The sequence below is a fragment of the Mustelus asterias genome, chromosome 23 (genome assembly GCF_964213995.1).
Source record: "Mustelus asterias chromosome 23, sMusAst1.hap1.1, whole genome shotgun sequence".
Classification (NCBI taxonomy): Eukaryota; Metazoa; Chordata; class Chondrichthyes; order Carcharhiniformes; family Triakidae; genus Mustelus; species Mustelus asterias.
In genome coordinates this window covers 12181976-12199961 of record NC_135823.1, presented here as the reverse complement: position 1 = coordinate 12199961, position 17986 = coordinate 12181976, and the positions used below count along the sequence as shown (strand labels likewise).

The 17986-nt window shown below is 42.9% G+C and overlaps 1 non-coding gene and 1 pseudogene across 1 annotated transcript; both read right to left on the bottom strand.

Moving 5' to 3' along the window:
- Nucleotides 1–5800: 5800 nt before the first annotated feature.
- On the bottom strand, nucleotides 5801–6585 carry LOC144510537 (large ribosomal subunit protein eL19 pseudogene; annotated as a pseudogene).
- A 6575-nt stretch (nucleotides 6586–13160) lies between these two features.
- Nucleotides 13161–13233, bottom strand: trnak-cuu (transfer RNA lysine (anticodon CUU)). Its single transcript has one exon. It is a non-coding gene; the product is annotated as a tRNA-Lys (tRNA).
- Nucleotides 13234–17986: the final 4753 nt, after the last annotated feature.

Below are 17986 nucleotides of genomic sequence, written 5' to 3'. Positions count from 1 at the left end.
AAGGGATACAATTGGTCATCCCGTCTGCTGAGACACCAGCGAGTTCACCCCGGGCAGACACGTTTGTCCAGCTCCAAGTGTGGGATGGGATTTACTCAGCCATCCAACCCTCTGAAACACTCAGGAGTTAAAACTCGGGAGAGACTATTCACTTGGTCCAAGTGTGGGAAGGGATTTTGTCATTTGTCCACCTTACTGAGACTTCAGAAAGTCCACAAGTGACTCACGAGAGAGAATTCTGATCTAAGTCACATCCACAAACAAACTCCATTTATTCTGATGGGTCTGATTTGTTTGTGAGTTGGCTTTCTTTCTGTCGCTGATAACCCTGCAACTGGGCTGTAGATTATGTTGATATTTAATGAATTGTTGTTTCTGACACTGATAATGTCCCTGTAACTGGCCTGTAGGTTAATATGTTGATATCTGTCGAATTAAAGATTGTTGCAGACACAGACAATCCATACCTTATTTTTCCCATGATAAAATATTCATTGATGTCCTGTTACCGACTTGTTCATTTTTCCTCCTTTCTAGCTCCATTTGAATTAGGAGGAGGAGGAGTAGACCAGTCGGCCCCTCGATTCTGCTCTGCCCTTTAATAAGTTCATTGTCGATACTATTTCAACCTCAGTCTACCGCGATAACCTGGACAGGAATCTATCTGCCTCTACCATAAAAATATTCAAAGACATTTCTTCATCTGCCTTTTAAGTAAATGAGTTCCAAGACTCCAAACCCTCAGAACATAATTCACCGTATCTCTGTCCTCAATGTGCAAAGGGACCTGGGGGTCCTTGTGCATGAGACGCAAAAGCCCAGTCTGCAGGTACAACAGGTGATCAAGAAGGCAAATGGGATGTTGGCCTATATTGCGAGGGGGATAGAATATAAAAGCAGGGATGTCTTGATGCACCTGTACAGGGCATTGGTGAGGCCACAGCTGGAATACTGTGTGCAGTATTGGTCCCCTTATATGAGGAAGGATATGTTGGCATTGGAGCGAGTGCAGAGAAGGTTCACCAGGTTGATACCGGAGATGAGGGGTTTGGATTATGAGGAGAGGCTGAGGAGATTGGGTTTGTACTCGTTGGAGTTTAGAAGGATGAGGGGGGATCTTATGGAGACTTATAAGATAATGCGGGGGCTGGATAGGGTGGAGGCGGAGAGATTCTTTCCACTTAGTAAGGAAGTTAAAACTAGAGGACACAGCATCAAAATAAAGGGGGGTCGGTTTAAGACAGAGTTGAGGAGGAACTTCTTCTCCCAGAGGGTGGTGAATCTCTGGAATTCTCTGCCCACTGAGGTGGTGGAGGCTACCTCGCTGAATATGTTTAAAGCGCGGATGGATGGATTCCTGATCGGTAAGGGAATTAAGGGTTATGGGGATCAGGCGGGTAAGTGGTACTGATCCACGTCAGATCAGCCATGATCTTATTGAATGGCGGGGCAGGCTCGAGGGGCTAGATGGCCTACTCCTGCTCCTATTTCTTATGTTCTTATGAGCAACTCCTTATTTTTAAACAGTGACCACGCGTTCTAGATTTTCCCACAAGAGGAAACATCCTTTGCAGATCCACCCTGTCAAGACCTCTCAAGACCCCTTAAGTTTCAATCCAGTCACTTCTTACTCTTCGAAACTCTGGCGGATACAAGCCTAGTCTGTCCAACCTTTCCTCATAAAACAACCCACCATTCCAGTCATTTTTCTGAACTGCTTCCAAAGTATTCACACATTTCCTTAAATAAGGAGACCAATACTGTACACAATACTCCAGATGTGGTCTTACCAATGCCCTGTATAACTGAAGCAAAACCTTCCCACACTTGTTTATGGAAAGAGGAATTGAATAAAATAATAATCTATTAGCTTTCCCAATTACTTTTTGTCCATGCAAACTTGTCTTTGGGACACCCAGATCCCTCTGCATCTCAGAGCTCTGCATTTAAATAATATGCTTTTCTTCTATTTTCCCAGCTAAAATGGACATTTTCAGAGTATTCTTTTTGTCAGGTCTTTGCCCACTCACTTAACTATTTGTGCTGCCATGTAGTCTTCTTGTGCTGCTTCAGATCCGACTATCCAACATATTGGACGGCATGGTGGCACAGCGGTTAGCACTGCTGCCTCACAGCACCAGGGACCCGGGTTCAATTCCTGGCTTGGGTCACTGTCTGTGTGGAGTTTGCAAATTCTTCCCGTGTCTGCATGGGTTTCCTCCGGGTGTTCCGGTTTCCCCCCACAGTTTGAAGGATGTGCTAGTTAGGTGCATCGACCTGAACAGGCACTGGAGTGTGGCGACTATGGACTAGTGGAGAGAGCATTAAGACAGGTTAACCTGTCTTAATGCTCTCTCCACTCACATTGTTTGTATCTTAAAGACTTAATTAGCTGTAAGTATTCGCATTCCAACCATTATTCTGTAAATTGAGTTTGTGTCTTTATATGCCCTGTTTGTGAACAGAATTCCCACTCACCTGAAGAAGGAGCTTAAGGCTCCGAAAGCTAGTGGCTTTTGCTACCAAATAAACCTGTTGGACTTTAACCTGGTGTTGTTAAACTTCTTACTTAATGATTTTGATGCAGGGATAGTAGTACCATGATCAGATTTTCAGATGACACTAAAATAGGTGAGATAGTAAGTTGCAATAATAACAGGACATTTACAAATAGATATGGATAAGTTAAGTGAATTGGACAAATGTGACAGATGGAGTTTAACGTGGATAAGTGTAGGAAAAGTACAAAGGCAAATTATTATCTAAATGGAGAAAGTTTGGAGTGCTTCGGCGCGAGGGATCTGGGTGTCTTTGTGCATGAATTGCAGAAAACTAGTATGTAGGTATGACAGTTAATAAGGAAGACAAATGTAATCTTGGCATTTATTGCTAAAAGAATAGAATATAAAAGTTGTATTACTGATACTGAACAAAGCGTTAGTGAGACCATGCTTAGAATATTGTGCAGTAAGAAGTCTCACAACACCAGGTTAAAGTCCAACAGGTTTATTTGGTAGCAAATACCATAAGCTTTCGGAGCACTGCTCCTTCGTCAGATGGAGTGGATATCTGCTCTCAAACAGTGCACAGACACAGAAATCAAGTTACAGAATACTAAATAGAATTGCTTCTAATTCTAACTCCACATTTCTAAATTCTAACTCCACATCATAGAATATTGTGCACAGTTTTGGTCCCTTTACTTGAGGAGGGATGTAGTTGCATTGGAGGTGGTTCAGAGGAGGTTCACCAGATTGATTCCAGAAATGAGGGTATTTTCTTTGAAAGAGAGATTAGGCAGTTTAGGCCTATACTGTCTGGAGTTCAGACGAATGAGAGGAGATCAAATTGAGGAGTACAAGATTCTAAAGGGCATTGACACAGTAGAAATGGAGAAGATGTAATCTCTTGTAGGGCAATCTAGAACAAGAGGTTATAGTTTTCGGGTAAGGGGTAGCAGATTTAAAACAGAAATGAGGATAAATTACTTCTGTCAAAGGGTTGACTATGGAATTCACTACCCCAGAGCATGGTGGATGCTGGGACATTGAATAAATTTAAGGAAGAGGCGGACAGATTTTTAACCAGTAATGGGCTTGAAGGACTATGGGGAATGTGCAAGAAATTGGAGTTGAGGCGGAGTGGAGATCAGCCATGATCTTATTAAATGGCGAAGCAGGCTCCAGGGGCTAAACTGCCAACTCGTAGTTCTTATCATCTTCCTACAGTCAGAGCCGGTGCACAGTCTCACTGCTGTGTTAATTTGCTGGTGTAGAGTGAGCTCAGATGATTGCCTGAATCCAGTCCGACATTGGGAGCATCTGTCAGCAGATGAGATAACTGAGTGACTCCCTTTCCATACTCTGAGCAGGTGAATGGTCTCTGCCCAGTGTGAATACGCTGGTGTTTCAGTAAAGTGGATGGTCCAGCATCTATCTCCCTCTTCACACAATGCAGGTTGTTGCGACGTGGAGGTGATATTTCCCTCCGCTCTATTTTGGAACCACTCAAAGGGATATACCTTGCCTTGTAATCTTATATGAGCGTGTGTGAGGTAGTAGGAAGTTATTGGTTTTGGTTAATTAAAGCAAGATCTGGCACTCTCTATCATGAACAATTAACGCTTATGGTATTTGCTAGGGCGGCACGGTAGCACAGTGGTTAGCACTGCTGCTTCACAGCTCCAGGGTCCTGGGTTCAATTCCCGGCTCGGGTCACTGTCTGTGTGGAGTTTGCACATTCTCCTCGTGTCTGCGTGGGTTTCCTCCGGGTGCTCCGGTTTCCTCCCACAGTCCAAAGATGTGCGGGTTAAGTTGATTGGCCAAGTTAAAAATTGCCCCTTAGAGTCCTGGGATGTGTAGGTTAGAGGGATTAGCGGGTAAATATGTGGGGTGGGATTGTGGTCGGTGCAGACTCGATGGGCCGAATGGCCTCCTTCTGCACTGTAGGGATTCTATGAACAGATCTTTATTTTTAAACTGGTGACAGCCTTATTAAAACAATTAGCAAACTGAATAAAATCCCAAAAGAATGCTGTTCAAATATTAAAGACTCCTTCAGGGATAATGAAATAAATCATTACAGAATTCAGTCAACTCAACTAATATACAAACAAGTGTCTTTTGGAAGTATGACTTTCTCCAGTGATGCTAACATCTGGAATACTTTCCGAGTTGGTATCTGTCTCTATTTTTGATGGTGATTTTATGAAGACATACTTGAAATTGTAGGATTTACATGAGAGCCTCGCCTACCCTCCTTCCAACTCAAGAGGTAGCAAGCATACTCCCCTTGTCCGGGTTTAAATACCTGGGATTACCTCATAGTATTCCTGCAATCTGAGTGGTTTGAGGCTGTCAACAGCCCTCGCGTTTGAATTCCATAAGACCATAGACATAGGAGCAGAATTAGGCCATTCGGCCCATCGAGTCCGCTCCGCCATTCAATCACGGCTGATATTTTTCTCATCCCCATTCTCTTGCCTTTTCCCCATAACCTCTGATCCCCTTATTAATCAAGAACCTATCTATCTCTGTTTTAAAGACACTCAATGACCTAATTTCATTGGTTCTGTATGTCTGCGTGCTTTCTTTAAATTCATTGGTCAAATTCAAAAGCCTGTTTTGGTTAGGTTGGACCACTGACTGCTAGGCTTTGATACAATATTGTAAACATCGCTTCTGCAGCCTGCTCTCTGCGCTCCGAAAGCTTATGGTATTTGCTACCAAATAATGGACTTTAACCTGGTGTTGTGAGACTTCTTACTGCGATTTAAAATCCACGCAGGGAGACCTGCTTTTTAAAGAGACAATGCTATATGATTTCTTCTTTTTGTTTTCGCATTTCTTTTCACTATTTACATTGGTCAAAAACCACATTTTTAACCTTACATATACAACTTCACAACACCTTTCCCCCTCAGGAAAAAATGAACCATCATCATCAAAAGATGGCTTCATTTTTTTTTCTTTTTGTGGATCTTGCATCAATGCAGCTTGCATCTTCAGCAGTCTCATTATAGTCTGACAAAGAACAACATTTTTACAAGGTTTTGCCAGTGGGTCAACCTCAAAGGTGATGACACTCTGTTCCATTTCGGCCTCTTGGTCATTCTTTTGCACCAAGTTTTGCGGGAGAATGAACTCTCGCTTCAGTGCTGTAATCCTGTCATCCTCGCGAGGATTGATCAGATGGACGTGCTCTTGAGTAATCAGACTTACTTGCTCTGGATGGGTGACATGGGCCTTCTTAAAACTTTTTAGGAGGTTTCTGAGCGAATCCATCTCCGACACAGCAAACTCTAGTAACCATTCTCGGTCCAAGCTTTCTTCTTCCATTTGCCTGTGTGGATAATTTTCAGAATTTCAGTTTCTCCTTGGACACAAACTCTTGGCAAAGGTACTTCCTTCTTGGCCTGCCGATGTTCTGCACGGTGCTTACGAGTTTCCTTGCTCCTGTGAACTCCAACCTGGTCAGCCAGTAGCTTATTGCGAGCCTTGGTTGCCTTTAGTTTGGAAATGTGCTCCATCAAGAAAAGCTTATTCTTGAAGATATTATTCTTCACCTTCAGATACAGGCTGTGATGCACTTGACAATTGATCTTCTTGGACACCCTGTATCTGCGCTTCAGAATTCTCATTCTCCTCATCTAGGCTGGTGTCTCCTGCATGTGGGCCTTAACTGTACCCTTTCGCTTACTGATGCTCAGGTACCGGTCTTTCCTGCATGCAAGGGTGTTCTTCCAACATCGAGCATGCAAGTATACAGTGACAGATTGTGGATAATCAAACCATTTTTAACTTATTCTCTGATCTGTTGATTGGAAATCTCGTTCCTTTCATTAGGATCCAGCCATACCTTCTTCTTGCCACAGTATAAAATGCTTGAGTTCAGCCGCCTCTGAAGCCTGAGCCTACTCTTGGCTACTTTTTGATGGAAAGATACTTGCCAGTACCCATGAAGTAAGTTCACCTTGTTGAAGTATGTGACTTGTCCGACTTTCTTCACACAATCTTCCAATCTTGGGTTGGAAAGGAATCTGATTTTGTCACTGAGTTGATCTTCCAAAAATCCACGCAGAATCATTAGGTTTAGGGACCAACGCAACTGGTGAACTCCATTCACTTTAACTCGGCTCTATTATGTCACCTCATAGCGTTGCTTCTACTTCCTTTTGTACCTGCTCTGCTTTGAGAGGATTAAGCCGATAAAGGTGTTGTTTTATTGGAACAACATTCCCTATGTCAACCTCATCTACTATGGTGTCTGTCCTCCCAACTTTATTCCTACATAGGTCCTCCTATCTCTCTAACAGGTCTTTCAGTTCAGTTCCCTGTTCTTGGGACAGATAACGTACTCCCTGATTCCAGTTTTCAAGGACTTCGGCATTGTTCAATTTGTTTTGAGGCACATCAAAATCCACATCCTCAGGATTTGATTCCTCACTCTCAGTGGTAGTAACTAATACCTGTATCTCCAGTTCCCTTTCCCTGTCATAATATTGGTTTACCATGTTCACATGACATACCCCATAAATCTTTTCCCTCTCTGGCATTTTCACCAGATAATTTTCCTCATTTAATTTTTTTTCAATTTTAGAGAGACCACTAAATCTCATTTTAAAAAGATCTCCTACATTTGGTAAGAGCAGCAATACTTTATCCCCAGGAGAAAATATCCAAATGGTAGATTTCTTATCAGCTTCTTCCTTCATTAGGTGCTTTGTCACCTTCAAATGCTGTTTAGCTAATTCACCTACCCTATTTAATCTGTCAGAATTAAACACCTCTGTCTGATCCTTTACCTACTCATTTTATCATTTCATCAAACATAATGTCAGCTAACTGAACCTCATCTCCTTCATATTTCCTTTGTGCTCTCCCTTTTTTAACTCATAAGACCATAAGACATAGGAGCAGAATTAGGCCACTCAGCCCATCGAGTCTGCTCCACCATTCAATCGTGGCTGATATTTTTCTCATCCCCATTCTCCTGCCTTATCCCGATAACCGCTGATCCCCTTATTAATCAAGAACTTATCTATCTATTTCTTAAAGGCACTCAATGACCTGGCCTCCACAGCCTTCTGTGGCAAAGAGTTCCAGAGATTCATCAGTCTCTGGCTGTAGAAATTCCTCTTCATCTGTTTTAAAGGATTGTCCCTTTAGCCTGAGGTTGTGCCCTCTGGTTCTAGTTTGTCCTACTAGTGGAAACATCCTCTTCACGTCCACTCTATCCAGGCCTTGCCGTATCCTGTAAGTTTCAATATGATCCCCCCCTCATCCTTCTAAACTCCAATGAGTACAGACCCAGAGTCCTCAACCGTTCCTCATATGACACTCATGGCTGTGGGATCTTCTCACCACACAGTCCGACACATTTCCAGAGTATTTTTATTTTAATTCCTCAGTTCCCTGATTTCCTTTTGGCTTTTCTACTACCATAGGCATCACTCCCACTTGGGATCCAGCTATATCATTTCCCAGAATAAATTGTATTCCTGAAACAGCCAGGTTTTCTATCACTCCCACTATTACTTCCCCAGACTGGATTGGACTTTCTAGTGTTATTCTACACAGGGGAATATTACTCCTCTCTCCATTTATTCCACAGATTACCCTTCTCTTGGGCAGTATTTCAGGAGGTGTGCAAATATTTTCATCTCTTGCCATTAGAAACATACTAGCTCCGGTATCTCTCAATATTTTCACTTCTTTAGCTACTTCCTCTGTTCTACCTGAGTAAATCTTACCCACACAGGTGAAGTCTTTGAAAAGGTCAGCCTGTGCCTAGGCTGTGCACTCTCCTTCAGCTCCTCAACTTCTTTTGAGATTTCTTTCACCACCTTAACTAGCCCCACTAGTTGAGCCTCTTTTATCACATCCTTTTCCTCAGGCCCTTTCTTAAGCCACCAGCACTGTGCCTTTCTGTGTCCCATCTTATGACAGTTAAAACACCTGAGGTCATTCATCTCTTTTCCACCCTCTGGGTGTCTTTTTTCCACAGGTGGTAAACTGCTCCTAGTGTTATCTACTTTTGGTTTTTCACGGAAGGATCTCCCCCTCCCCCAATCTCTATCCTTTGGAATAAGATTGCTGTCAGAAGCCAAATTTTAATTTATGCATTAATGCATATTCATCCGCCATCTCTGCAGCTCTTCTTGCTACCAAAACCCTCTGCTCCTCAACATGAGTCCTTATCACGTCTGGAAGTGAGTTTTGAACTCCTCCAGCAGAATTATATTTCCAAGGCCTCATATGTCTTTTTCATCTGTAATGTCGCATGTTTCTGAAATGCTCTATTCATTCACTCATCACTCTGTCCTCACTGCACAGGCTCCCAGTTAAACAGCAATTCGATTTAAAATTCACATCCTTCTTTTCACATTCCTCCATGAAATGGCTCCCCCCCTTTTTTTTTCCAGTCTCACAGATGTTTGAATCATTTTCCACAGATGAACTTACATTCAACTTCTGATGAATCAAGTGACTGTCAGATTTTGATCTAATGTTTGGTTTGAGATTTCCACTTTTAAAACCTAATCTTCAAATATTCTGTCAGAAAATCATCATTATAAATCCAAAATATAAATTCAGAGGCAAACAATTCTCTTGGTTTGAGTTTTGTGTGTGTAAATGGTCCCCTTCTAATCCCCTGTAAAAGGAGTTTCCAAAAGCCATCAGAGTCCAGGGTAGAAATTCACATCATTCACTCCTTCTGCTGCCCGTTGCCCCAATAAAGATAGCGGCCGGTAACTGGGGTCTGGCAGCTGAAAGGCGCGATTACTATCCGGGTGCGATGCAATCTTGGAACTGGGATGCTCTTATTCTGGGTTTTCCAGCTCCACTGGGTGCTTATGACGCCTCCCCACCCATTCTGCCGCCTCCATTACCCGCCAAAAATCCTCAATTTGTCTCCCATTCCAGATCAGAGTTAACCAAGTCCCAGGAAGAGCAGCACCCTCAATGCGCATGCTCCAGTGAGTGACCGCACAGTCCAATTCACAATTCGCCACTGCACCTGCGCCAGCAGCTTCTCTGCTGAGGATAGAGGACATTCTGCACTGTAACAAATGCTGGGCTGTTTCCTGATTCCATTATGATTGAAACATCACAAACAAAATACAACATTGTTAAGTCAATTGATATTGCAACCAAAGAGCACGGGGCCTCCACCCATATCGCTATCCTGTTTTTTTATTCATTCATGGGACATGGGCGCCTCTGGCTAACCAGCATTTATTGCCCATCCCTAATTGTCCGAGGGCAGTCGAGAGTCAACCACATTGCTATGGCTCTGGAGTCACATGTAGGCCAGACCAGGTAAGGACAGCAGATTTCCTTCACTAAAGAACATTAGTGAACCAAATGGGTTTTTCTGACAATTGACAATGGTTTCATGGTAATCAGTAGATTCTTCTTTTCATTGAATTTCAGTTCCACCATCTGCTATGACGAGATTCATACCAGGTTCCCAGAACAAAAGTTGAGTTTCTGGATTGATAGTTTAGGCATAATACCACTAGGCCATTGGCTCCCTGACAGTAACATTAATTCACTCACCTGATGAAAGAGCAGCGCTCCGAAAGCTCATGATTCCAAATAAATCTGTTGGACTTTAATCTGGTGTTGTGAGACTTCTTACTGTGCCCACCCCAGTCCATATCATACTATCCTGCGCATAATTAACAACAGAAAAATTCATAAATTTAGATATGAACTCACTGGAGTCTCAGCAAGTGGAGGGAACAAATGACTCCTTTCCCAAACACATTTAAACTGTGTCTTGTCAGTAGGAATGCACAGATTGTGGCTAAATCCTTGGAACCTTTATAGCTGGAGTGCTAACAGGTGGGGAAACTGAGGAACTCCCTGGTCACACCCAGCTGTGGTGTGAATCCCTTCACATCCATGATGTCTCTGCATGGTCTCTCTCCGGTGTGACTCTGCTGTTGTATCAGTAAATGGGCTGACGAAAGTAATCCATTTGCACTTTCAGCTGCCAATGATCTTATTCACACTTAGATATTACCCATCATTTTTCAGCTGAGAGAGGACCTCAAAGTATTTTTTGCAATAAGTTCCACATTCTGAAAACTCACCAAACAAAAACAACATGCCGTCCATGCTTGGTGTAGATGCTTGATATCTGTAGTAAAAACAGGACATCTTGGAATTGTCAGCTAATCTGACTGCATCTGTGAAGAGTGAAGCATTGTTTACATTTATTTACTCCATGATCTTTCATCGGAACTGAACTATATCTGCACAGCTCCATTCACTCGGTTTATCAATCCATTAAAGCTGCCAATGAAACTGTCCACTAATTCACTGGGAGTAAGAGACATATGTTTTCGGTGCAGCTGAACAAATATTGCTCCATGGGGTCTACTATATCCACCTGACAGCGCAGAGGGGACCTCAATTTAAAATCTCAAACAAAGGGCAGCACTTCTGCCAGTGCAGCACTCTCTCACTATTCTGATGGAGTGTTAACTTAGGTTGTTGTGCTCAAATTTTCATAATGTGATTTGACCTCATGATCTTCCAGCATAAAAATTGTTTCCAACAGAGTCACAGTCAAACAAACTATTCAATCTAACAGAACTAATGGCAGGATTAGAGGAAAGTTGTTGAGTAATTTACTTCACCCAGAGGGTGGGTTATATAACTCACTGTCTGAGCTGCGTTGAAGTGGAAACCTCCATTGGATTAAAAAGAGAACACTTGGAAAAAACAGCTGAGGTCCTGTAACTTACAGGGGTACAGAGAAATAGGTTTACTGTGGGATTAGACTGGATTCCTCATCCTTGAAGGCATAGACAAGATAGTTCGAATGGCCTCCTTCATGGGATAAATATTCCCATTTTTCATCTTTCAATGCTCAAAAATGATCAGATTTTTCCTGTGATTTATGAGTTCAACGAAAAGTTTGTCAAAGATAACTGGAGAAGGATTGAGAGTTTTCAGTAAGATAAAAGCAAAAAGCTGCAGATGCTGGAATCTGAACCAAAAACAGAAAATGTTGGAAAATCTCAGTAGGAATGACAGCAACTCTGGAGAGAGAATAGAGCCAACCCCATACGTCAGCTCTGCTCTCTCTCCACATCTGCTGTCAAACCTGCTGAGATTCTCCAATATTTTCTGTTTTTGTGTGGTTGAGAGTTTTCCGTATGGGACAGAAGTGAAATGGATCAACCGAGCAACACATTTCAAATCAGGGCAGAAACCGGTGGCAGATACAGAAAGAATCACCTTTAATTTCTTAACTTCTCCAATTCCCACCACTTTCCCCTTCCATCCACATTGCTGTTGTTATTTAATCTGCCCTGCCTCCCACATGATCACAATTCTTCTCTTCATTTTGTACCACTCCCTCTTACCCTGTCTGTGAACTGTGTTCAAATCTGTAACATTTCAAACTTGTTTCGAGTTATGATGAAATTTCAGTGTCCCCAACCGTACACACTTTCTCCCACTACAGATTGGGTTTCACCCATTGAGGACGCACCACATGTTCTGTATTTGAATGAGAGCGAGAGATGTCTAGTCAATTCCCCTTTTTCCAGGATGTCTGACACTGATTTTCACAATGCACTGGTCAGAATATTTGTTGAAATGTGGACTTACCGGTTTCATTTCACGTGGAGGATTTGCAATTGCTTTCCTCCGGGAAGATGGTGACATAGTGGTAAAATCAGTGGAGTATGAATCCCCGGGCCCAGGAACACAAGTCCAGATGCCACCACATCCGAGAGCTGAAATTGACGTGAAAGCAAGTCTCAGTAATGAAGCTTTTTTTCTGATTGTCATGAAAACTCATCTGGTCCTTTACAGAAGGAGTTCTGCCACCCTTACCGAGTCTGCCCGACACGCGAATCCAGATCCACATCAATGTTATTGACTTTTAACTGTTGTGAAATGGTCCAGCAAAGTACTCAGCTCAAGGACATAAGGATGGCCTCCAAATGCTGGCATTGACTACGAAATATGTATTGCATTAGTAATATTTTATAAAATGATTAATCCTCATTTTATTTCATTTCATGTCAAACAGAGTGACATATTCTGGTGTCTTATTATTTAAACCTCAGCCCTTTATCCATTTAAACAGGTAAGGTTCAGTCAGAGAAAACTGATCCACACTGACCCAAAAACAAGATACCGCAGATGCTGCAAATCCCAACTCAAATCAGATGATGTTGGGAACACTCAGCAGGTCAAACAGCTTCTGTGGAGAGGGAACAGAGTGAATGTTTCAGGTCGCTGACCTTTTATCTAACCTGGAAGAATTTAGAGATGTAATGGTTTACAAACAAATACAGAGTCAAGGAAAATAGAGGGGATGATGAGGAAAGAACAAACCGCTTGCGATAGGATTTAAGGCTGGAGCGATTAAATGACAATAGGGATGGTTATTGTTTCCACTGACACAACCTCCCAGATATGGGTTCAAATGTCGCGCTAAATGAGAAATTTCTCGCTGAATTAAGCACTAAACTCCTCGCCTTCTAGTGAAATGGAGGCAGTTTTCATTCACAAATCAGAAGCTATGACATTACCGAGGCGGCATGGAGAATGACTCCGTTTGAACGGTGACACTGCGAGAGGAATGAAGAGCTGGAGTTCACCGAGGAATGGGGTAAAGTTTAAAAATAATAACGCCCAACGTGGGGCTCGAACCCACGACCCTGAGATTAAGAGTCTCATGCTCTACCGACTGAGCTAGCCGGGCACATGCCGTATGCAGCATTCCAAGTTCAGAAATGTGTGGAGGCAAATATAATTTGTCCATCGGGAGTGAATTATGAAACTTTTCCCTCTGCAATGAAAAGCATTTCAGAGAATCCCTACAATGCAGAAGGAGGCCAATCGGCCCATCAGGGCTCCACTGACAACAATCCCACCCAGGCTTTATCCCTTAACCCCACGTATTTACCCTACTGGTACCCCTGACACTCGGGGCAATTTAGCATGGCCAATCCACCTAACCCACACGCCTTTGCACTGTGGGAGGAAATCCACGCAGACACGGGGAGAATGTGCAAACTCCACACAGACAGTGACCCGAGGATGGAATTGAACCCCGTGCCACTATGTTGTTGTCCGGTTTCGAACAATCAAAAACGAAAGTGATAACAATAGTGGACTGTTGTGTCAATGGCTGAACACATCACTGGTGTTGAACCAGGCGGTGCCGATTTGCAGGAGAAACTTGTTTATGGTGATAATGGTTTGGCGTGAATATCAAAATAACAAAAGGAGCGTGGATTAAGTAAATTATGAAACACGCTGTAACCTACTTGTCTGGTGGTTAGAGCTTGACACTTTCGCTGCTACTTTGATTGCAGATCAGAAAATGTTTCTCGCGCCAAACAGATGACAGTTATTTCCTGGTAGAATTCATGATCTCGCCTTTTGACTTGTTCTTTCTGAAGTGAAGATCCTGAACAAATTCTCCAGAACCAGACGAGGTTAATGCCAGTTCAAATGGTGCCGGCCCTTCACTGCAGCTCACTGTGTTTCTGACTGGAGATGATTTCCGTTTGTTACACAGTTCACGAATACCTGTCTCAGTGAAGGAGCAGACTCGAGGTGTCTGATGGCCTTTCCCAGCTCAATTGCTTCTAATATATTTCAGTAACAATATCAGTAACTGGCATGTTCAGCACCTTGTCAAGCGTGATTGCGTGGCCGAGCGGTCTAAGGCGCTGGATTACGGCTTCGGTTTCTGCGGAGGCGTGGGTTCGAGTCCTGCTGCTGCCAGAAATGATTTGAGTTTTGCAGCTGAAGTCTAACAGCTCAGATTGAATGCAGGACTGAGTGTGGTGTTGTTTTTGACAGCAACAACGAGGAGAGACATTGCCAATGTAAACAGTTCTTGGTGTAAAGGAGCGTGTGTGGAACGAGTGGAGTTGCTCCTGCAGAGAGAACACACGGCTGAATACTGCAACGTAAACAACAGGATTGCAAACATTGAGACTGAATTTCCGGCCGAGGGGTTAAGTTGATGGACTGCTAATTTCTAACTGAACTTCAAATCCTGTAGTCTACACTTCCCGTCATTCCTATTGTGACTATGTCTTCAGTGAGAATTATTTGAAATGAAGCAATGGGTACAGATATGATCCACTCATTACAAATCTCTCACATCAGCTTCAGTGGGGGTAAAATGATCAGGATTCGATGCCATGTTTGATGCCCAGCCACAGAGCGAATAACTTTTTACCCAATTGTTCATTAAATGAGAACACGCCTCACGGCGTCTGTGAAGAGAGAATTTAGGCCAATCTTCCAGCTGGATCAACTTGTATCACAACTGGGAAAGTCAGAGATGTAACAACAACAATAAGCTCTGAAGAAGAATCACAATAAGAAGTTTAACAACACCAGGTTAAAGTCCAACAGGTTTATTTGGTAGCAAAAGCCACACAAGCTTTCGAGGCTCTGAGCCCCTTCTTCAGGTGAGTGGGAATTCTGTTCACAAACAGAACTTATAAGACACAGACTCAATTTACATGAATAATGGTTGGAATGCGAATACTTACAACTAATCCAGTCTTTAAGAAACAAAACAATGGGAGTGGAGAGAGCATCAAGACAGGCTAAAAAGATGTGTATTGTCTCCAGACAAGACAGCCAGTGAAACTCTGCAGGTCCACGCAACTGTGGGAGTTACAAATAGTGTGACATAAATTCTGATTCTAGGATCGCATGATAAAGACTCAGGAGGAAAAAAGCAGAAATATTTATGTGAAATAGTGTGACATAAACCCAATATCCCGGTTGAGGCCGTCCTTGTGTGTGCGGAACCTGGCTATCAGTTTCTGCTCCGCGACTCTGCGCTGTCGTGTGTCGCGAAGGCCGCCTTGGAGAACGCTTACCCGAATATCAGAGGCCGAATGCCCGTGACCGCTGAAGTGCTCCCCAACAGGAAGAGAACAGTCTTGCCTGGTGATTGTCGAGCGGTGTTCATTCATCCGTTGTCGCAGCGTCTGCATAGTTTCCCCAATGTACCATGCCTCGGGACATCCTTTCTTGCAGCGTATCAGGTAGACAACGTTGGCCGAGTTGCAAGAGTATGTACCGTGTACCTGGTGGATGGTGTTCTCACGTGAGATGATGGCATCTGTGTCGATGATCCGGCACGTCTTGCAGAGGTTGCTGTGGCAGGGTTGTGTGGTGTCTTGGTCACTGTTCTCCTGAAGGCTGGGTAGTTTGCTGCGGACAATGGTCTGTTTGAGGTTGTGCGGTTGTTTGAAGGCAAGAAGTGGGGGTGTGGGGATGGCCTTGGCGAGATGTTCGCATGATAAAGACTCAGGAGGAAAAAAGCAGAAATATTTATCACAAGCCAGACATTATTCTGTTAATGTAACAGACACACATGTCAGATTCTGCCGCTTTCAAGTTGCATCTTTTAACCCCTGTTCCCCATCTCAGGCATTTCCACACGCATCAAATATCACCCACCTGAAAATCCAACCTGTAAAATCACTTTTCATAAAACCCCGTGTCCTCATTCGACAATGCGACTGGTACAAATCGCTGAAAACTGAAAGAAGTGCACAGGAAATAATTCAAAGGCGCCATGGAATTTGCATTAGGCGTTGTACATCCGAGCGAGTTAGAGTCCAAAATGTGCTGGAGTGCAAAATTAAAATAGACAAATATATGTTTAAAAAGACACAGAATAAAGACAGGGTTATGCTGGATTTGTGAAGTGACTAAGGGAAAAAAAGCGCTGAAGAATGGAATATGTAGACAAAAACAATCGTTTGCCCAATTTTGACATAATTTTTAAGAACGTCTGGATGAAAGAATAGTCAGTTATTTAAATAAATAAAAGAGGATGCAGTAAAATAAGTAGCTGAGAATTCACACATTGATTCGCAGGAAGATGAATATCAATGCAAGTGCAATGTACACAATCCGTGAGCCAGATTTCCTGTGAATATTACTGACAGAAATATGAATGCAGTTGTTTTACTCATTGTTTCCTGTCTGGGGAAACAAGGAATCAATTTTGTTCTCAAATTCTCCTGAAACCGGTTTCATTATCTTGTGATTAAAGTGGTACAATGCCGTCATCTACTGGCGGTTCACAGCTACTGCGGGTGTTGGTCTCTGTGAGTCTCAGAGAAGTTCAGTATCTCTCGATGGCGGCATATGGGGACCCGGTTGATGGAGTGTGAACATTGAACAATATTGCCCGGGATTGAAGTTGTCAGCAGGATTTCGCCTGATGCCCTTTTATAGCCACACACTGTACATGAACTCAGTTCCTCGTTGCCCATTGAGAGATATTGCCTGGACATTGAAGTTGGGATTATTCCAGACTCCAATGTGTACGTTTGATGCAGTTATCAGATGTCCATCACATTCAAAATGGGAGTGGGTAAACTTTGCTGCCCTCTGTAGTTCCTCTGCCACTCACTGTCCAAATTTAATCTTACAGGGACACACACAAACAGATACCGAGAGGCACACACATATACAGAAATACAGGGACACACACGGGCGCGTGCACACACACAGATCCTACTAAAGCTATTTTAATGTTTCCAATATAATTGTCTTAAAATCGCACAACAATTCATTGAAGATTGAAAACGCAAACATTTTAAAGCACATTGTTTTTACATCTTTACAGCATTTATTCACATTGCGTCCGCTCGATCAGAAAAGAGATAAACAAACTGTTTCCATTTTGCAGCTCTTGATCTACAATTCTACTGGTTACTGTGATACCGAAAATAACAGATGAATTGGAATCAAAATTTTCAACCTCTCTCCTTGCCCCGATGTACCCTGCCAGTCATAAACCTCAGCAAAGTTTTACACATATTCCTCAGGGAAGGATTCGGTGTTAATTCTTGTGAAACAGGTGGTCCGTTTAATACGTGGACACACAATAAACATAGAGGCTAAATGATACTTCAATTGTTTCAGGAACTGTTAACATCCAGAATGGAGAAGTTGATGATTGTGGTTCTGTTTCAAAGGTGCAATGTGTTTCTGTTTTATAAATTCATTGTCACACAGACAATGACACTCACTCACACACAAACAGATGCTCACACACGCACGCTCTCACATTCAGGCACACTCTCATATAAACATGTTGTCATACTCTCTATCTCACACACATCCACACATACTATAAACACAAACATGTATACACACACACTTATAAACACATACTCACAAATACGTACCCTCACACACACACACACACACACACGCACACACACAGCGGATCAGTTAGAGAACAATAGAAAACCTCACAGATACAGAGACACGCTCAGATGCAAGGACACACACAGATACAGGGGCACACGCACACAGGTACAGACACACACACACAGATACTGGGTACACAATCAGATACAGGAGCACACACAGATAAAGGGGCACACACATAGATACAGGAACACACATACAGACACAGGGTCTCACACACACACTGATACAAGTGTACTCCAGATACA